The following is a 15812-nucleotide window of genomic DNA, read 5'->3' as shown; positions in this document are numbered from 1 at the left end:
CTATACACAAATAATATAAATATACATCACCCATACTTTATCCAGGTCATACCGTGCATGCCAAATCTATCACAAAGCAAAAAAAAAAACACATTATTCTTATTTTTACATGTTATTTGAATTAGAGAAGAATATTTTCATGTATATAAATCGGTTCCCCGTAAACCGTCCCGGGAACACGGCTTCAAGTCAGGAATTGGCTCTTTGGCCCATGTATATATAACTCAGGATATCAGGAATGCGCATATGCCCGTTTATATACATGGTATATTCTCCATCTAATTCCCCTTTATAAACCCCATGTTTGTCAAAATTTAATTTTTTTTTATGACTGTGCATGAAATGTTGTGCACTAACCACAGAGTTACCGTGGAACGACTTCTGTAAAACTATGAAAATAACCGTGAACCCAGACATGTCCAATCAAGATGGGTGCTCGTCTAGGCCGCATGCTTATAATAGTATAATAGCCAAGGAAAATTCTCATATTCGGGATATCGATATCGAGAGCATAGCCATTGTGCTATGAAAGCACGCTTGATAAATTGCATATTTTTAACAGGACGTCGTCTTCATGCACAGTCTCTCCTTATTGATTGACACTTTGGTGCATCAGAGCAACATTCTCATAAATCAAGCAGTGACAGTACACTATATCAAACAGAATAAGTATGTATACTCAGTTGTTTTAGCTGAATCATGTCATTTTAGGGATCTTTCCATTTCACATACTTAGATAAGTCTGCCTATTTAGGGCAATTTGGTAGTCCCTATAGCACAATATCCCAGTAAAACATGAACTTTCCAAACTCACGAGTTTCATAATAAATATCAAGTCAAATCACCAGGTCAGCTTCTTAATCCATTCCAATTAACCTCCCATAATCCTTTGTTTGTCATTAATAACATACCACGCAAAATCCTTCCGTAGAGATATTTGTTTTGACACCATAGCCTCTTTTTCAATCTCAATCTATTGATTTAAATGCTTGACTCTGTCCAGCTTAACAAGATAGATTTATTATGACCAGAGAGGCTGACGCTAGCTAACCTTAGTCAAAATAAAACAGGACACAGATCTGATAAGACAAACTCAATATTGTACCTATCAACTACAGAAGTACTATGGACACAAAGCTGTTATTTTACAGTAAGATATATGTTGTTTTGACCAACAATATTGCTCATATGGTCATAAATAGATTAGGTAATAGTTTTGTAGGATGAACTAAATAATGACTTAAATATTACGGGAGTTAATTTCAAATACATCAAAAGACGAGAACACCAAAAAAAATATATTTTGCTTTAGCCAGGCACTCTCCACTAATCTTGTGTTTAAGTGTATCATTTTAACGGCAATAAGCCTTCGTTTAATATTAACTTTGGTCCTGGGATCTTTGTTACCTTGATATCCATTTAACAAGTTATGTCTTCAATTGTGTAAGGAAAAAAAACACAAGTATAATTCTAAAAAATCATGGAGGAAAAGTTGCTTTTCATCTTCAAATGAATTCTGAAGATGGATTTTTGTAAAATTCCTTTTTATGTCAGGCCAATTCCGAACATTGTCTCTTTCAAAATCATAACAGTTCTTCATAGGCTTCAAATTTCTATTTGCAGGTTTCAGGCTCCTGTGACATGTACTCCACTATAAATTCACTTGTACGACACTTGAAAACTCTTTTTTTTTTCTAAAGCAGTTTTCAGGCTCCCGCAAGGTTTCCTTTGCAAATCCCTTAAAAGTAGTATAATTAACCAGCCGGGAAATAATATTTATAACCCACAAAATTTAACAAATAATATAAGCTCACTACCAGATAAACGAGTATATAACAAAGCACAAGATCATTAGATAAAAGCAGTAGATCATTAAGATAGGTGTTACAATTCAAAAGTTAAATTAATCATTTATAATCAGAACCAACATATATCTCACACATTCATCATGAAGTCAGGATTCCAAAATGGTGTTAAGTATTTTCACAATGTAGAATAGTTAATTAAATACCATTATATAATATTAGTAGTATAAAACAAAAATGTTAAGATCATGGAATATAAATGGGTTAAAGGATAAGAAATGTTTGCATAAATAGTAGAGATTTTTCTTCAAATCTAATGTTGACAAAAGTTTAAAGAGGAAAAATATGCTTGCCGATTATGGAAAAATAAGGTGATCAATAAAAGAGTCAAGGTAATGTCTTGCAATATAATAATGAGAAACGAATTCAACAAAGAGCAGGACAAAAATGGCTTGCCAGTGCAGAGGGTTTCGCTGGCGGCATGGGCTAAGGGCGGTCGAGTTGGCAGGGAGCTCACGGCGGTGACGAACCGGAGCTTCTGGAGACTGCGACGGAGGTCGACAGGCGCTTGAGAGTGTGTTGACGGCGACGGGAAGTGGCGAGTTGTGGACTCAGGGTTGGGCGGTTCTGAGAAAGAGAACGAAAGAGAGATGAAGAGGAGAGAGTGAGGGGAAATGGGTTCTCTGCGGCTGGGGGTAAAGAGAGAGGAAGAGGGTTTTATTTATTATGCTTAGGTTTAATAGGTTATTAATTAACAAATAAAAAGAAATAAATAGGGGAAATAGAAATAATTAGGAAAAAATCCTTGAAAGAAAGTTTACAATGGATAATAATAAACAATTATTGATTATTTATTTGGAAAGTTTCACGTAACTATCTTAATTTATAATATCCAAATTATTATAAATATAAAAATCAGATTTTTAAATCAATAGAAAATTCTAGTAGGCCGCGTTAAATAACAAATACTCTTTTTAAAAATAATAATTGAATATTTTAAAATACCAGAAGATTTATTTTAACTAGTATCAAAATTTTATGATCCTTACAAAGAGACTAGCCCACAATCCTGTTGAGCCAGCTGTGAGACCAACTACAACAGCTGATACATCCATAGCGGTTACACCTCCACGACCCCTAGTGACTCAAGGGGAAGAAGGTATAAATTAAGCAACTGAGAAATGTTATTTATTTCCTCATCAAGGCTTTTGACGAATTTCTCCTTTTTGTGTAGGGCTTTCTTCTCGGCTTCATGTCCTTGTGAAGGAGTTGTTATCAGACAATGACCCTGAGAAGATCGTCATCTGCATAGAAGTCCGCTCCTTCTTCTCCTTCGTGAATGCTATGATTGGCAAACTCTTCAACGGCGGACTTTTCCTTCACCAATTTAAGCCTTTCCTTGATTCTAGAATAAATTCAATAAGGGATGCAGGATATCCGGATCTGACGAAGGCTATAGTTGATGACCTTGGTTGCCTGGAGCATGAGCTTCATATGTTATGTGAGCTCCAGGATGCAGGTGCCTCTTCATTCATTGCTGCCCATTTGGATACTCGCTTAAAGACATGGCGCGATACTCGAATTCTTGCTGAGTTCGAGATTCAGGTGCAGCGGGATCGGGTAGACCGAGTTAAGGCTAACCTTGCTGTTAGATCATCTTCACTTGACAATCTTGACCTTTCTATTGCCTCTTACGAGACCAAGATAGAACAGTTCAGAAGAGGGCTTCGTGAAGAAGAGGAGACTTTGAGTATCCTTCAGATGACGAAGGTACAGGATCAGCAAGCCCACACTGCCTTATCTGAGGAGTTGAAATCCTTGAAGCAGAAGCTGGTCGAGACGGAGGAGATTGTTGTGAAGACTTTAGCCACCACTGAAGAGTCCCTCAGACCTGAATTGCAGAATGAGCTTAGGCAAGCTTATGATGAGAAGCTATCTAAGTTTAGTCAGCAGATTTTTAGCCATATGCTTGATGTATGATTTCATTTCCTGAATATTTTGACTTTTGATCCTCTTAGTGGAACTGGTTATATCTTTATCCTTATTATGATTTCTCACTCTGTTTGGAATGATTGACCATAATACTCATAGGATTTTTGGCAAACCCTCAGCCCTCAACGGGTTTGATAAGCCTTTACCGACTACCGTTTGAGTCGGACTAGCATGCGGATTGTCTAAATCCATTCCGCATGTAACGTTGTGCTAAGAGAGTGAATTCTCTGAGACTTTGTGCTATGATATCGAATACATAGACTCCGCCATTGTTACGGGAATAGGCTACCCGGCGACATGTGTTAGGTGTTGACTTTGGGATTTTTGGCTAACCCCCAGCCTTCAACGGGTTTGATAAGCCTTTACCGACTACCGTTTGAGTCGGGCTAGCATGTAACGTTGTGCTAAAAGAGTGAATTCTCTGAGACTTTGTGCTATAATGTCGAATACATAGGCTTCACCATTTGTTAAGGGAATAGGCTACCCGGCAACACGTGTTAGGTGTTGACTTATCCCTACTTAGGCTTCGGGATAAAAGTCCCCAGAATCAGGTTCTGGTGTCTTTTTGGCCGGTAGAAGACTAACCCGGCGACACGTGTTAGGCGTCGACATATCCTTTCTTAGGATTTAGGATGAAATTCCCCATGCGTGTAAGGCATGGATTTTGGTGTTATTAATAACAACCTGCCACAATGTTGAATATGTGGACGGGTGTTCTTTTTAATGGTTAAGAACTAACCGGCAGCGCGGGTTAGGCGCAGACTTATCCCTGCTTAGGTTTCAGGATAGGATACCCCAGAATCGAACTCTGGTGTCTTTTTCTATGGAGAAAGACTAAACCGGCAGCGCGTGTTAGGCGCAGACTTATCCCTGCTTAGGATTCGGGATAAACTTCCTAGGATAAATCCTAAATTGACAAATTCTTGGAAAAGGTTGGTGCGGGAAAGGAAGAATTTTATATTCTATTTCCCGGTCTTCTTTTAGGGTGAAGGCGAACCCGAATACAAGGAAGGAAGAATTTTATATTCTATTTCCTGATTCTGGAAAGGAAGAATTTTATTTCCAGCGCAAAAGAAACTAGAAGTGGGATCTCCACTCCGAGAATCTGGAAGATCTAGATAAACTTACCTTTTATAGGATTGGTTATCTAATTTGAAGATGAGTTTTTCGTTTATCGAAGTGAAATTTCAACTTTGGTTATAACCATGAGAAGGCTTAACCAAAGAGAAAAAGAAGGGAGTTCTTTCGTTTATCGAAAGGGGACTCTGAACTGAAAGTGTACCTCTTGTTCATGGAAAGAGTCAAGAGGGGAATTTGCTGGTGGTTTTGGCCAGAAAGACACTTTTGGTGGACTCACTGTCAATTGAAATTGATCAGTGAGGGATTTTGGTAGTGAAAATAATTTTGGGTTATCCTCTAGAATATTAAGTGTAATATTCTTCAAGGAACTTCCCGGTAAATGGGTTATCCTGAATGTACTAGGGATAGTACTTTTTCAGGAACTTCCTATTTATTGGCATTAATTGCCTGGCGCCCTCTTGAGTAATCAGGCGATATGCGCCGTTTGAGTAGACTGTGTCTATCACAAACGGTCCTTCCCATTTGGGTTCAAATTTACCTTTCTTCTTGGAGTTGAGGATTATCGGTCGGCGAGCAGCGAGGACCAGATCTCCTTCCTTGAAGCTTCTCTGTCGGACTCTTTTGTTAAAAGCCCTAGATATTCTGGCTTGATAAAACTCAATGTGTTGTTGAGCTTCCAAGCGCTTTTCATCCAACATTTCGAGTTCTTCGAGACGTTTCTGATGTTCTTCTTCTGTCGTCATCTCAGTTACGAGAGCGATCCGAAGGGATGGGATTTGGATCTCCAATGGTAGCACAGCTTCACATCCGTATACCAACGAATATAGGGTAGCTCTTGTAGGTGTGCGTATGGTGGTACGATAAGCCCAGAGTGCTTCACCGAGTTTATCGTCCCAGTCTCGTTTATTGGTCTTCACGAGCTTTGACAGGATCTTAATGATCGTCTTGTTAAACGCCTCAGCTAATCCATTCGCAGCGGGATAATAAGCTGTTGACGAAACATCTTGAATTTTGAACTTGTCACAAAACCTGACGAAGGCGTTGCTTATGAACTGTGGACCGTTGTCATGAATGATCCGTCTTGGCACGCCGTGTCGGTATATGACATGATGTTTGATGAAATTGATGACGTTGTTCGTCTTCACTTCTCTAAGCGGAATCGCTTCAGCCCACTTTGAAAAGTAATCCGTGATTGCGAGAATGAATCGATCACCTTTGACTGAAGGGGGAAAAATAGGACCGACAATGTCCATACCCCATGTCTCGAACGGCCAAGACGTGGTTGACGTGTGCAACTGCTCTGGCGGTTGATGCATATAATTCGCATGTATCTGGCAAGCGTGGCATTCTCGTGCGTATTCGATTGCGTCACGAACCATCGTTGGCCAAAAATATCCCATTCTCCTGATGCGATCATACAGTTGGGAACCGGGCTGATGCGCACCACATTATCCTTCGTGTGCTTCCTTAAGAACTTCTTCTGCTTCTTTGTTCGAAAGGCATCGGAGTAACAAACCATCGTACCCTCGACGGTATAATGTATGGGTCTCGGTAGTATAGAAGAACCTTGGTGTTCTTCGGCGGATTGATTCCCTTTCTTTTACATCCTCGGGCAATGGATTAGTCAGTGAATAAGCCCGAGGCATCACATGCATCCCCGGGGAAACTAAGACAACTCCAACTCCGGAGGAGACTTTAGAACATCCGGGGGTTATTGCCCTATTAACTACCCTCGAAATACCATCGAAGTATAATTGCCATACTTGTTGGTGCGATGTAGCGTTAACCTCGTGGGTTTCATCCGGCAAGTCATTATATACTTCTGCCGTATCCGTTGTCGGGTTTGCCGCCAAAAGATCACAAATCGCTTGTCTTTTGATCGACTTCTGCTGTTTGAAGTGCAAATCATATTGGGACAAGAGAAGGGCACACTTCGCTAACCGCCAATTCATAGAGGCCGGTTGCGTCATAAATACCCGTACTGGATTAACGTTAGAAATGACGTAAATCGTCTGTCCAACCAAATAATGCCGCATCTTTTGCATTGCGAATACCAATGCGAGGCATTCTTTCTCAATCATCGGATATCAAGACTCGGCGCCTACCAAGGTCCGACTTAGGTAATAGATTGTCTGTTCGTGACCGTTATCATCGTCTTGTGCTAGTAAAGCACTTATCGAGTGGTTCATCGCCTTGAGATAAATCAAGAACGGTCTACCTGATTTTGGTGCAACGAGAACAGGAGGATTCGTTAGATATGTTTTGATATCTTCGAATGCTTTTTGGCAGGCGTCGTCCCAAATAAATGACACCCCTTTCTTGTTTAGTTTAGAGAATGGTTGGCACTTCCCAGAAAGATTTGAGATGAACCGCCGAATGTAAGCTAATCGCCCTTGCAATCCTCTGAGCTCTCTTAGATTTCTAGGGGGTTGCAGTTCATGTATCGCCTTCACCTTATCAGGATCGATACGTATACCTTTAGTGGTGATGACGAATCCAAAGAATTTTTCGCTGGACATTCCAAGGAAGGATTTAGTGGGGTTCATCTTCAATTGATGACTTCGCATGAGATCGAACATCGTCTTCAAGTCCTTGATGTGATCTTCTTTGTTGCGGCTTTTTACAACCAAATCATCAACGTAGCATTCGACTGTTTTCCTGAGATGTTCTTGGAAAATCTTAGTCATTGCTTGCTGGTACATGGCGCTTGCATTCTTTAGACCAAAGGCATTACCGTGTAGCAAAAGACACTAAGGGGCGTTCTGAACGCTGTATGCTTCTCGTCATCTGGGTGCATCTTGATTTGGTTATATCCTGAAAAGCCATCCATAAAAGACATTTTCTCAAACCCGCACATATTGTCGAAAATGACATCTGTGATTGGGAGAGGAAAGTCGTCTTTTGGACATGCCGTATTCAGGTCCCTGAAGTCGATACAAATCCTGATTTTACCGTTCTTCTTCATGACTGGAACAATATTGGCTAGCCAGTCTGGATGTTGCTCCTCTCGGATAAATCCTGATTCGATCAATTTCTTAACCTCTGCCTCAATGGCTTCCATAATCTGCGGATGAAACCGTCTTTGCTGTTGTTTGACAGGTTTGGCATCCGTCTTGATATCGAGGCGGTGCATTGCCACATTGGGGTCGAGCCCTAGCATGTCTTTATAGTTCCAAGCGAAGACGTCAATATATTCCCTGATGAGAGTAATTAATTCCTCCTTCTCATTTGGGGGAAGACTATCGCTGATGAATATAGGCTTTGGGTTGGCCTCGTCGCCCATGTTAATTTGGACTATTTTATCTTCAGTGGGGGGTTCTCTCTGTTCGAACCTATCACCATACTGCATGTTCAGGTGATGAACCCATGGGTCTTCCCATGTTGGCATTTGATCATCGTTCTCCATTGTGGACGGATCAGCTGTAGCCATGTTCGCCATTAGGGCTTTGAATGCTTCCCCCAGACTTGTATCGAAATCCCCTTTCGAGGAATCTGACGGGTACTCATCTTTATATTGCTCAGATGATTGGTTATTGATCAACCAGCAACATTCGTCTTCTGAAGAAGATTCATACCCTAACCCTCGTCTGAATTTATAATAATCATCCAGTTTCCCTTTTGGTACATATGCCGCTTTGGCTGGAATACGTGGACCTCGATCGAAGTATAGACCTTCTCCGAGTGTGAAATCATATCCCTGTTTTTCCATGAGCTTGCGCGCTTCCGGACTATACTTAGATAAATGCTAACCAGGTTTGTCATCATTCTCATCTTCCCTTAAGAAATGATCTGGTAATGGAAAACCCTCTCCTTTACCGTAAATCACTTCTCTTTCGCCTCCTATTTTGGTAGGAATGACCAGGGTTGTTTCGAAAGAATGCTGGAGGTGTTTCTTTGCTATATAGGATGATCGAAGCGGCACATATAAATCGGGATTATCATACAATTCTTTTATCACATCATCAAGAGATAGCGAGTACTCTAAATCGTTATTTATTTCATTATTAGCAAGTTGCCAGTTACAACTGCCATCTGACGATTGTTCATCGTTAAGGTTGATTACAAAGGGTACAATATCGTTTAAAACATAACCTCCATTGTAATCAAGTCCGGCTTCGGTATCAGCTTCTTCTCTGCTTTCTGTGCCATGGGCCGATGATTCAGTATCGGATTCGTTACCATAAAGGAGAGAATCAGTGAAATAATTCTCATACCCTTTGAATGGTTGCTTATCCGCGACCACCGTCCTAACCTTATTATCAGTGTCGACATATTTCAAACACTGATGGAGAGTGGAGGGGCTTATAACGTTACTATGGATCCAAGGCCGACCCAATAGTAAGTTATATGAAGTCTCGGCATCGATCACATAACATGTGACTTCTGTCTTCAAATCACCAATTTGACATTTTATCCGAATCTTACCCAAAGGTCTTGACCCGCTAGTATTGAATCCATAGATAACAGTGCCTGTGGACGCCAACTTACTAACTGGAATGCATAATACTCACAGCAGAACCCGGATCCACTTGGATTCGGTTGACTTTGCTGGAGCCAATGTACCCAATAAAATATAGGGGTCGATCATGGTTTGAGTTCTTTGTCTGCATATCCTCTTTGGTGAAGGTAATGCAGGAAAGGTTTTTAGCCGCTATATCGCAGTGTTGAATTAATGGTTCTGGCTCTTCAAGTGCCGGCTTGATCCGAGTAATGAACACTTCTGAATTGGCCAAGGCTTCTTGCAAGGCTTCTCTGGTTTCTTTAGACAACCGTAGCAACTCATACAATATTATCCGCGCTGGGATGTTAGCTAGTTGAGCCATAATATCAAAGACGTACGGAGTGTTCAAGCTTTCCGGTTTATCTCTTCCAATCGGACGATTGAAACGAGACTGCTTCAGATTCTGAATCTCCTGGGGCCTCTTTTCTTTCTGTTTATTAACCGGTTGTCGTCGAGCTTCTTCAACGGATCTAGGAGTCGTAATTACACCTAGCTTTGTAAGAGTTTTGGCTGGTCCCAGTTTGGTCACCCCCTGCTCAGCTAACTGATCACTAGGTGATGGATAGTTGAAGTGATACTCATTTCCGCTTCTAGTGGCAAAGACTTCTTGTTCTTCTTCGGAGAGCGGGAAGGTTGGAGCTTCATTACCATCCTCTTCAAAGATCATGGAGGTAGCATTGCAGGACTTGCCTTTACCCTTTTTGACTGAGGAAGTCGCCCACTGATCGTCTTCAATTAGATCGGGATGAACCCAGAGGATTTCGCCATTTGGGGCTGTGTGTGGCACAAGTCCTTTTTGACGTTGTCCATATGGGTCGTCATTCACCATCTTCATTCCTACTTTGGTGATGCGTTCTGGTTCAAACCATGCTGTGAGCACTGATCCAAAACTAATTGATACTGCATTTGCTTCGACATTCTTGGACGGCTTCGGGGTTATGACGCCTACATCAATTAACGCCGGGATCTTATCCTTGAGATGGTAGCATGACTTGGTAGGGTGATGGACCGCTCTATGGTATGCGTAATACTTCGGATCCGTCACTTTGCTAGTCCCTTCTTGGTCCACGATCGCTGGCAGCTGGATTTTGTTATTTTCCAACATGTACTTAAAGATGCCGGGAACTTCGTCATCTATGAAGGAGTACACTTTAGGAAATCTTGGCTCTGAAGATTTCTGCTTCTGAGGCCATTGTTGCCATTGCGACTGCGACTGTTGTGGTGCTCGTTGCTGCTGCTGTTGCTGAGGTTGCAATTGGAAAGTTTGATTAGCATCAACTGCATTAGCATGTGCCTTACCTTTCCCTCGTGGGAAGAAATTCTGTTGCGGAGCATTCGTCGTCTGTTGGCCTCTTTCTGCCTTCTTCCTTCTGAGGAATCGCTCGGCTTGCTCTCCTCTGACCTTCAAATCCTTTCATGTTTTGGACGGTGCTGTCCCCATTGCTTCCAACACGTCTAATGCGAGGTTGTTGTGGCAAGTCTGGAGAATGAATTCCTCGGTGATCGGGTCCCGACAGTTTATCGCCTTGTTCCGGAACCTTTTGATGAAGGTATCAACCAATTCCCCGTCTTTTTGTTTCTCGTCAAGCAATGACCCGATGGATATCTCGGTGTCGTCGTCAAAGAAGTTAGTAAGGAATTTAGTCTCCATGTCGTCCTAGCTATTCACGCTTCCTGGCGTGAGGCGGCGATACCAATCGAAGGCGGCTCCACGAAGAGTGCCAACGAAGGATCGTACCATCAGAGGCTCATTACCAGAGATAACCCCTAGGTGTGATTTGAAGTAAATCAAATGCTGAGTGAGTGAACCCATCCCATTAAACGGCATGAAGTTAATTAGATTAAACTTTGCCGGATACGGGATCGATTCCCATTCTCTTGGGTATGGACAAGGAATGCCCGTCTTCTTCATCTCTTGAGCGGAAATCAACATATTGATTTTGCTCTCGAGGTTTTTGATCTTCAAATTTTCACCTGTATTTTCGCTAACATTCTCGTTACGACCCCCTGCATTAACGGGAGGATTATTGGCATTATGAGCTTCATTCGCATTTGTGTCCTCATCTTCCTGATTAACCTGGTTACGACGACTTGGTTCGCCTTGCTGGTTTGTCAGTCCTTGGATTTGTTGGTCATGCATCTCTCTCATATTCTGCATGGCCATCTGCATTTCGAACCTGAAGCTCTCCTGTTGTTTAGCCATGGCTTCTTCGAGCATCTTGGCCACTTGTTCCGCACTTATCATAAGCGACTCGCGGGGTTGTCCCTCGCTGGATACTGTATTATCTGATGCAATCGTAGTGCCGACATCCGATTCTTCATCTTCTGAAGGTAATCTTGTCCGAATCCTACCATAAGTTGCTCGTATGATGGCTCCGGACTGCAGACGTGTTATACGCCGGGGTGCTTCCGGAATCGACTCGGGATTATCCTGTGTCGATGTCCCTTTGCTGGTCATATTAGTGGTGACCCTCGGAAATTCTCCATCTTCAACCACCGTTCTTCTTCGTCGGAAACGCCTAGGCCTTGGTTTTGGTGTTTCGGTACTGAGCCTTTTGAAAACCAAAATTCTTTCGGGGACTGTCTTGATGCAGTTGCACTCAGACAATACTGTTCGAATGAGTTTGGAACATGGGCATTGAGTTTCTAGTTCTCGAGGACTCCTTTTCCTGGTTTTACTCGTACCCTCAACACGATAGTACAACTCGTCGGTTTGAAGGTCGGAGTAACCTATCATGTGTTGGCACGACTTCTTAGGTATAACGCTATCGTCATCAGACGATAATGTTTCCTTCTGAGGGCGAACTGCCTTCTTTGGGCTTTCAAGAGTCACGCGCCTCGAAACATGCCTTTGTGAGCGTGAGTTCTCAGCGGGCTCCTGGACTTCAATGCGCAAATTGGTGCGCCTAGCTGCCCTGATCTCTTTGTCATGTTGAGGGTGGCGGTGACTCCCAGCATGTTGAGTCGTTCGGGGCTTCTTTATCGGGCCCAAACGTTCTTGAACTGGAGCTTTGCATCGTCCATCGGGAAGTGGACCGAGGCGCTCCAAAACTGACTTCTTTCTTCGGGATGATTCTGCGTGATCTCCCGGAGTAGCTATGGGAATTATTGGCGATTTAGGTTGGTTCGCCGGAGGTTGAACTTTTGCTGAAGGCTGCAAAGGTTGCTCTTTAGCCTGAATCGCCGCTTCAGACTTCGGCCTCCAGACTTGGCGAGTTGGTAACGGCTTTTTGGACACTTCCTTCTGCAGTCTTCTGCGGGCTTCCTGGACTTGAGCCCGTGCTTACGCTGACAGTGCGCGGCGCTTGCGAATGCGCTCATCAAGTGTTGAACGATTCCGTTTGACACGGATCCATTCGTTCGTTGGCGGCTTAGAGGAACTTCCATTCATTGGTTGTTGAGGCTGTTTGCCTCTCCTGCTCTTCAGATCCGCGTTATAGTGGATTCCATCAGTGGACTCTATTGCCTTTGCGAGTTACCATGCCAGGCATTGACGTCGCCTCTGGCGGGCTCTCTTTGAGAGAGTCACAACGCCCTCAACGGTGGAGGAATTAGCAGGAACAGATTTGACCTGGTTGGAGGTCGGTGGAGCTTCACCCGATGCGACTTTGGCATTAGTTGGGGTGAGATCTTCGTTGGCATTCTGCACTTCTTCGTACCAACGAACTTTTCTCCTGGAGGAGAATTTCTTGGACTTGCGGGGGGAGGTGGATCCGGACGAGGATGACAGATACTCCTCGAACTTTTGTTGGTCGAATTCATACTCGACCTCCTCCTCGACCGGGATTGAGATCCGCGGCTGCGACGCACCGATCTCAGCAGCGAGATCGGTGGCTCCCACTGTGGTCGCCAGATTGTTCGCAGTGAAAGTTGTTTTCATTGAAGTCATTGTTCTCTTCAGCAACAGTTTATCGGTTACAAAAGATCCGGTCTTTTTATAAGATCTGGTTACAACAAAATCAAAGAAAAAGAGAAAATTACAACTTTCCTTCTTTCGAACAAATCGCAAGATCCTGTTTTGCGGTCTCTTGCTTGTGTGGGTTCTTCGCCTGCACCAGGGTTAATCCGTGGACCACCGTACGATCTTGATCTGGTCGGATCTACACGGTATGACGGGTGCTATTTCACGAAGGAAATAACAGCCGGGGGTACTATTTCGCCAAGGAAATAATAGCCTTTAGTAATCGAAATCGACCAAGCGAAATCGATACTCTTCTCGGGATCAAAAACAAAGTTTTGATCCGGAGGATAACCGTGTGGATCTCAGATCTGATCTCCCTCGAACTCCTGTCTTGTTTGACGTGGATGATCGCCAAGAACCAGATCTAAAAATGTCCAAGTCTTCAAAGCTTTAAAACTCCAAAGTTGAGCTCTCAATCTAGCAGAGTTTTGCCTCAAAAAGTTCTAACCTCCAAAACAATGAGCCTACATCTCTATTTATAGGCATCTGAAAGCGGATATGGGCTCAGATCTGGGCCCAGATCCGGGCTGTGTCTCGGCCAGGTGGCTCGGCCACCTGGTGGCTCGGCCACCGAGCCACCAAGAGGTGGCTCGGTGGCCACCAAAGCCCAACAAAAGGTGGCTCTGCGCCACCGAGCCACCACATGGGTGGCCTCGATGGCCACCGAGCCACCAGGAGGTGGCTCGGCCATGGCCGAGCCACCCCTAGGTGGCTCGGCTTTGGCCGAGCCAAAGGGGTGGCTCGGCTTTGGCCGAGCCCTCCGGGTGTGGTACCGTTTTTTTCGTTTTCCGATTTTGCGGTTTCGCGGTTTATCCGAGCTTCATTGTTGATCTGGACTCTGTTTTGGTAGTCCGGATCCTGATTTGGCAGTAAATCCGCCTTGGAGTTCGAGTCTGCTCCCGATCGTTGTTTGATGTGGTGGACTCTACAGTTGGATGACTCGTTGATTCATCGACCCGTTAGCTTGATTGCGCACGCGATTGGATGTATTCCGTTGTTTGCGTGCGGTTCGTTAACCTCGTCGCCTCGTTAATCCACTTCGCCGCGTGTCACTTGGCTTCGGTGTTGTGGTCTAACAATCATGCTTGGATATGTCGCCCGATGGTTCGTTGGTTTGTCGAATCACCATGCCGAGCTGTGTTAAAGGACCTATAAGCAGTTTTATACGCCTACACTAAGTTCATGTGAACAAGGAGTCCCCTCCAAAGAGAAAGATAAAAAAATACCTTCTTTCCTTTCAAAATCAGGTTCGTCTCTACCCCAAGAGGAGACATGACAGGGTTCGTCTCCGCTCCAAGAGGAGACATAATAGGGTTCGTCTCTGCCCTAAGAGGAGACACAATAGGATTCGTCTCTGCTCTAAGAGAAGACACAAAACTCCAAAAGTCTACACATGTAGCCAGTTATTATTACTGATTTAATGACACCTAAATCTATGCATATCATGCTAGTGGATTTTATCTTGATCCTTAATTCAAGATAAGTCTACACCTAATACACATAGTCGGGAAGTCTATGTATTCGATATCGTTGCATTAAGTCTAAGAGAATTTATTCTTTTAACATAATGTTACATGTGGAACGAACTTAGACAATCTGCATGGTAGCCCGACTCAAACGGTAGTCAGTAAAGGCTCATCAAACATGTTGATGGCTGATAGTTTGCTAAAAATCCTATAAATATTATGCTTATTTATTCCAAACTGAATGAGTAATCATAATAGAGTTTAAACGACCATAAAATCCATTTTATTCGTAAGCGGGAAAACAAAAAAGATACAAAAGTTAGGTTATCACTCTACAGGCAGCTTGCGATAGCATATTTGCTCCTCTAATTTAGAGAGCTTCTCCTCATAAGCTCGTGCAAGTTCTACCTTCAAATAAGCTCTTATGGAGTCTTCAGTAGTAGTCAGAGCCTTCGTGACCTCCTTCTCCATTTTAGCCAACTTCTCTCTCTGAGGCTTTAGTTTCTCGAGCATCTTTGCGTGAGCACTTACATGCCGGCCAAGTCACCATCCAAGATGGCTTGAGCATTCTTGGCATCTTCAAGGGATTTTTCGAGGTGGGAAATCTCGTATGGTTTGATTCTAAAGATCGGAGCAAGTTAGTTTTGGTTTTTGCCTTCTTGGAGAGACCTACTTCTATCTGTTTCACACGACTTTATAGCTTTTGAAGTTCAAGACCAACAGATGCTTGTGTATCATACCACGCCTTTAAGCTAGATTCCATATGAGCGGTTATATATGAAGAAACACCAATAGCTTGGAGCTTATTCAACTCTCTGAGCTCTTGCTCTAATTGCACCAGGTCCGCTGCAATGGAATCAACCAAATCTACATAGCTTTGGTCCCTGATGCCCACCACATGTCGATCAAGGAGTCGCCTGAAATTGTTGAAGGGCAATACCCTGTGAAGGACCTTATCAATCATCATGTTTAGGAAAGAAGCGAAGCTATAAAGCTCCATGCAGATC

The sequence above is a fragment of the Asparagus officinalis genome, chromosome 5 (assembly GCF_001876935.1).
Source record: "Asparagus officinalis chromosome 5, Aspof.V1, whole genome shotgun sequence".
Taxonomy (NCBI): Eukaryota; Viridiplantae; Streptophyta; class Magnoliopsida; order Asparagales; family Asparagaceae; genus Asparagus; species Asparagus officinalis.
Note: the sequence above shows the minus strand (reverse complement) of the source record.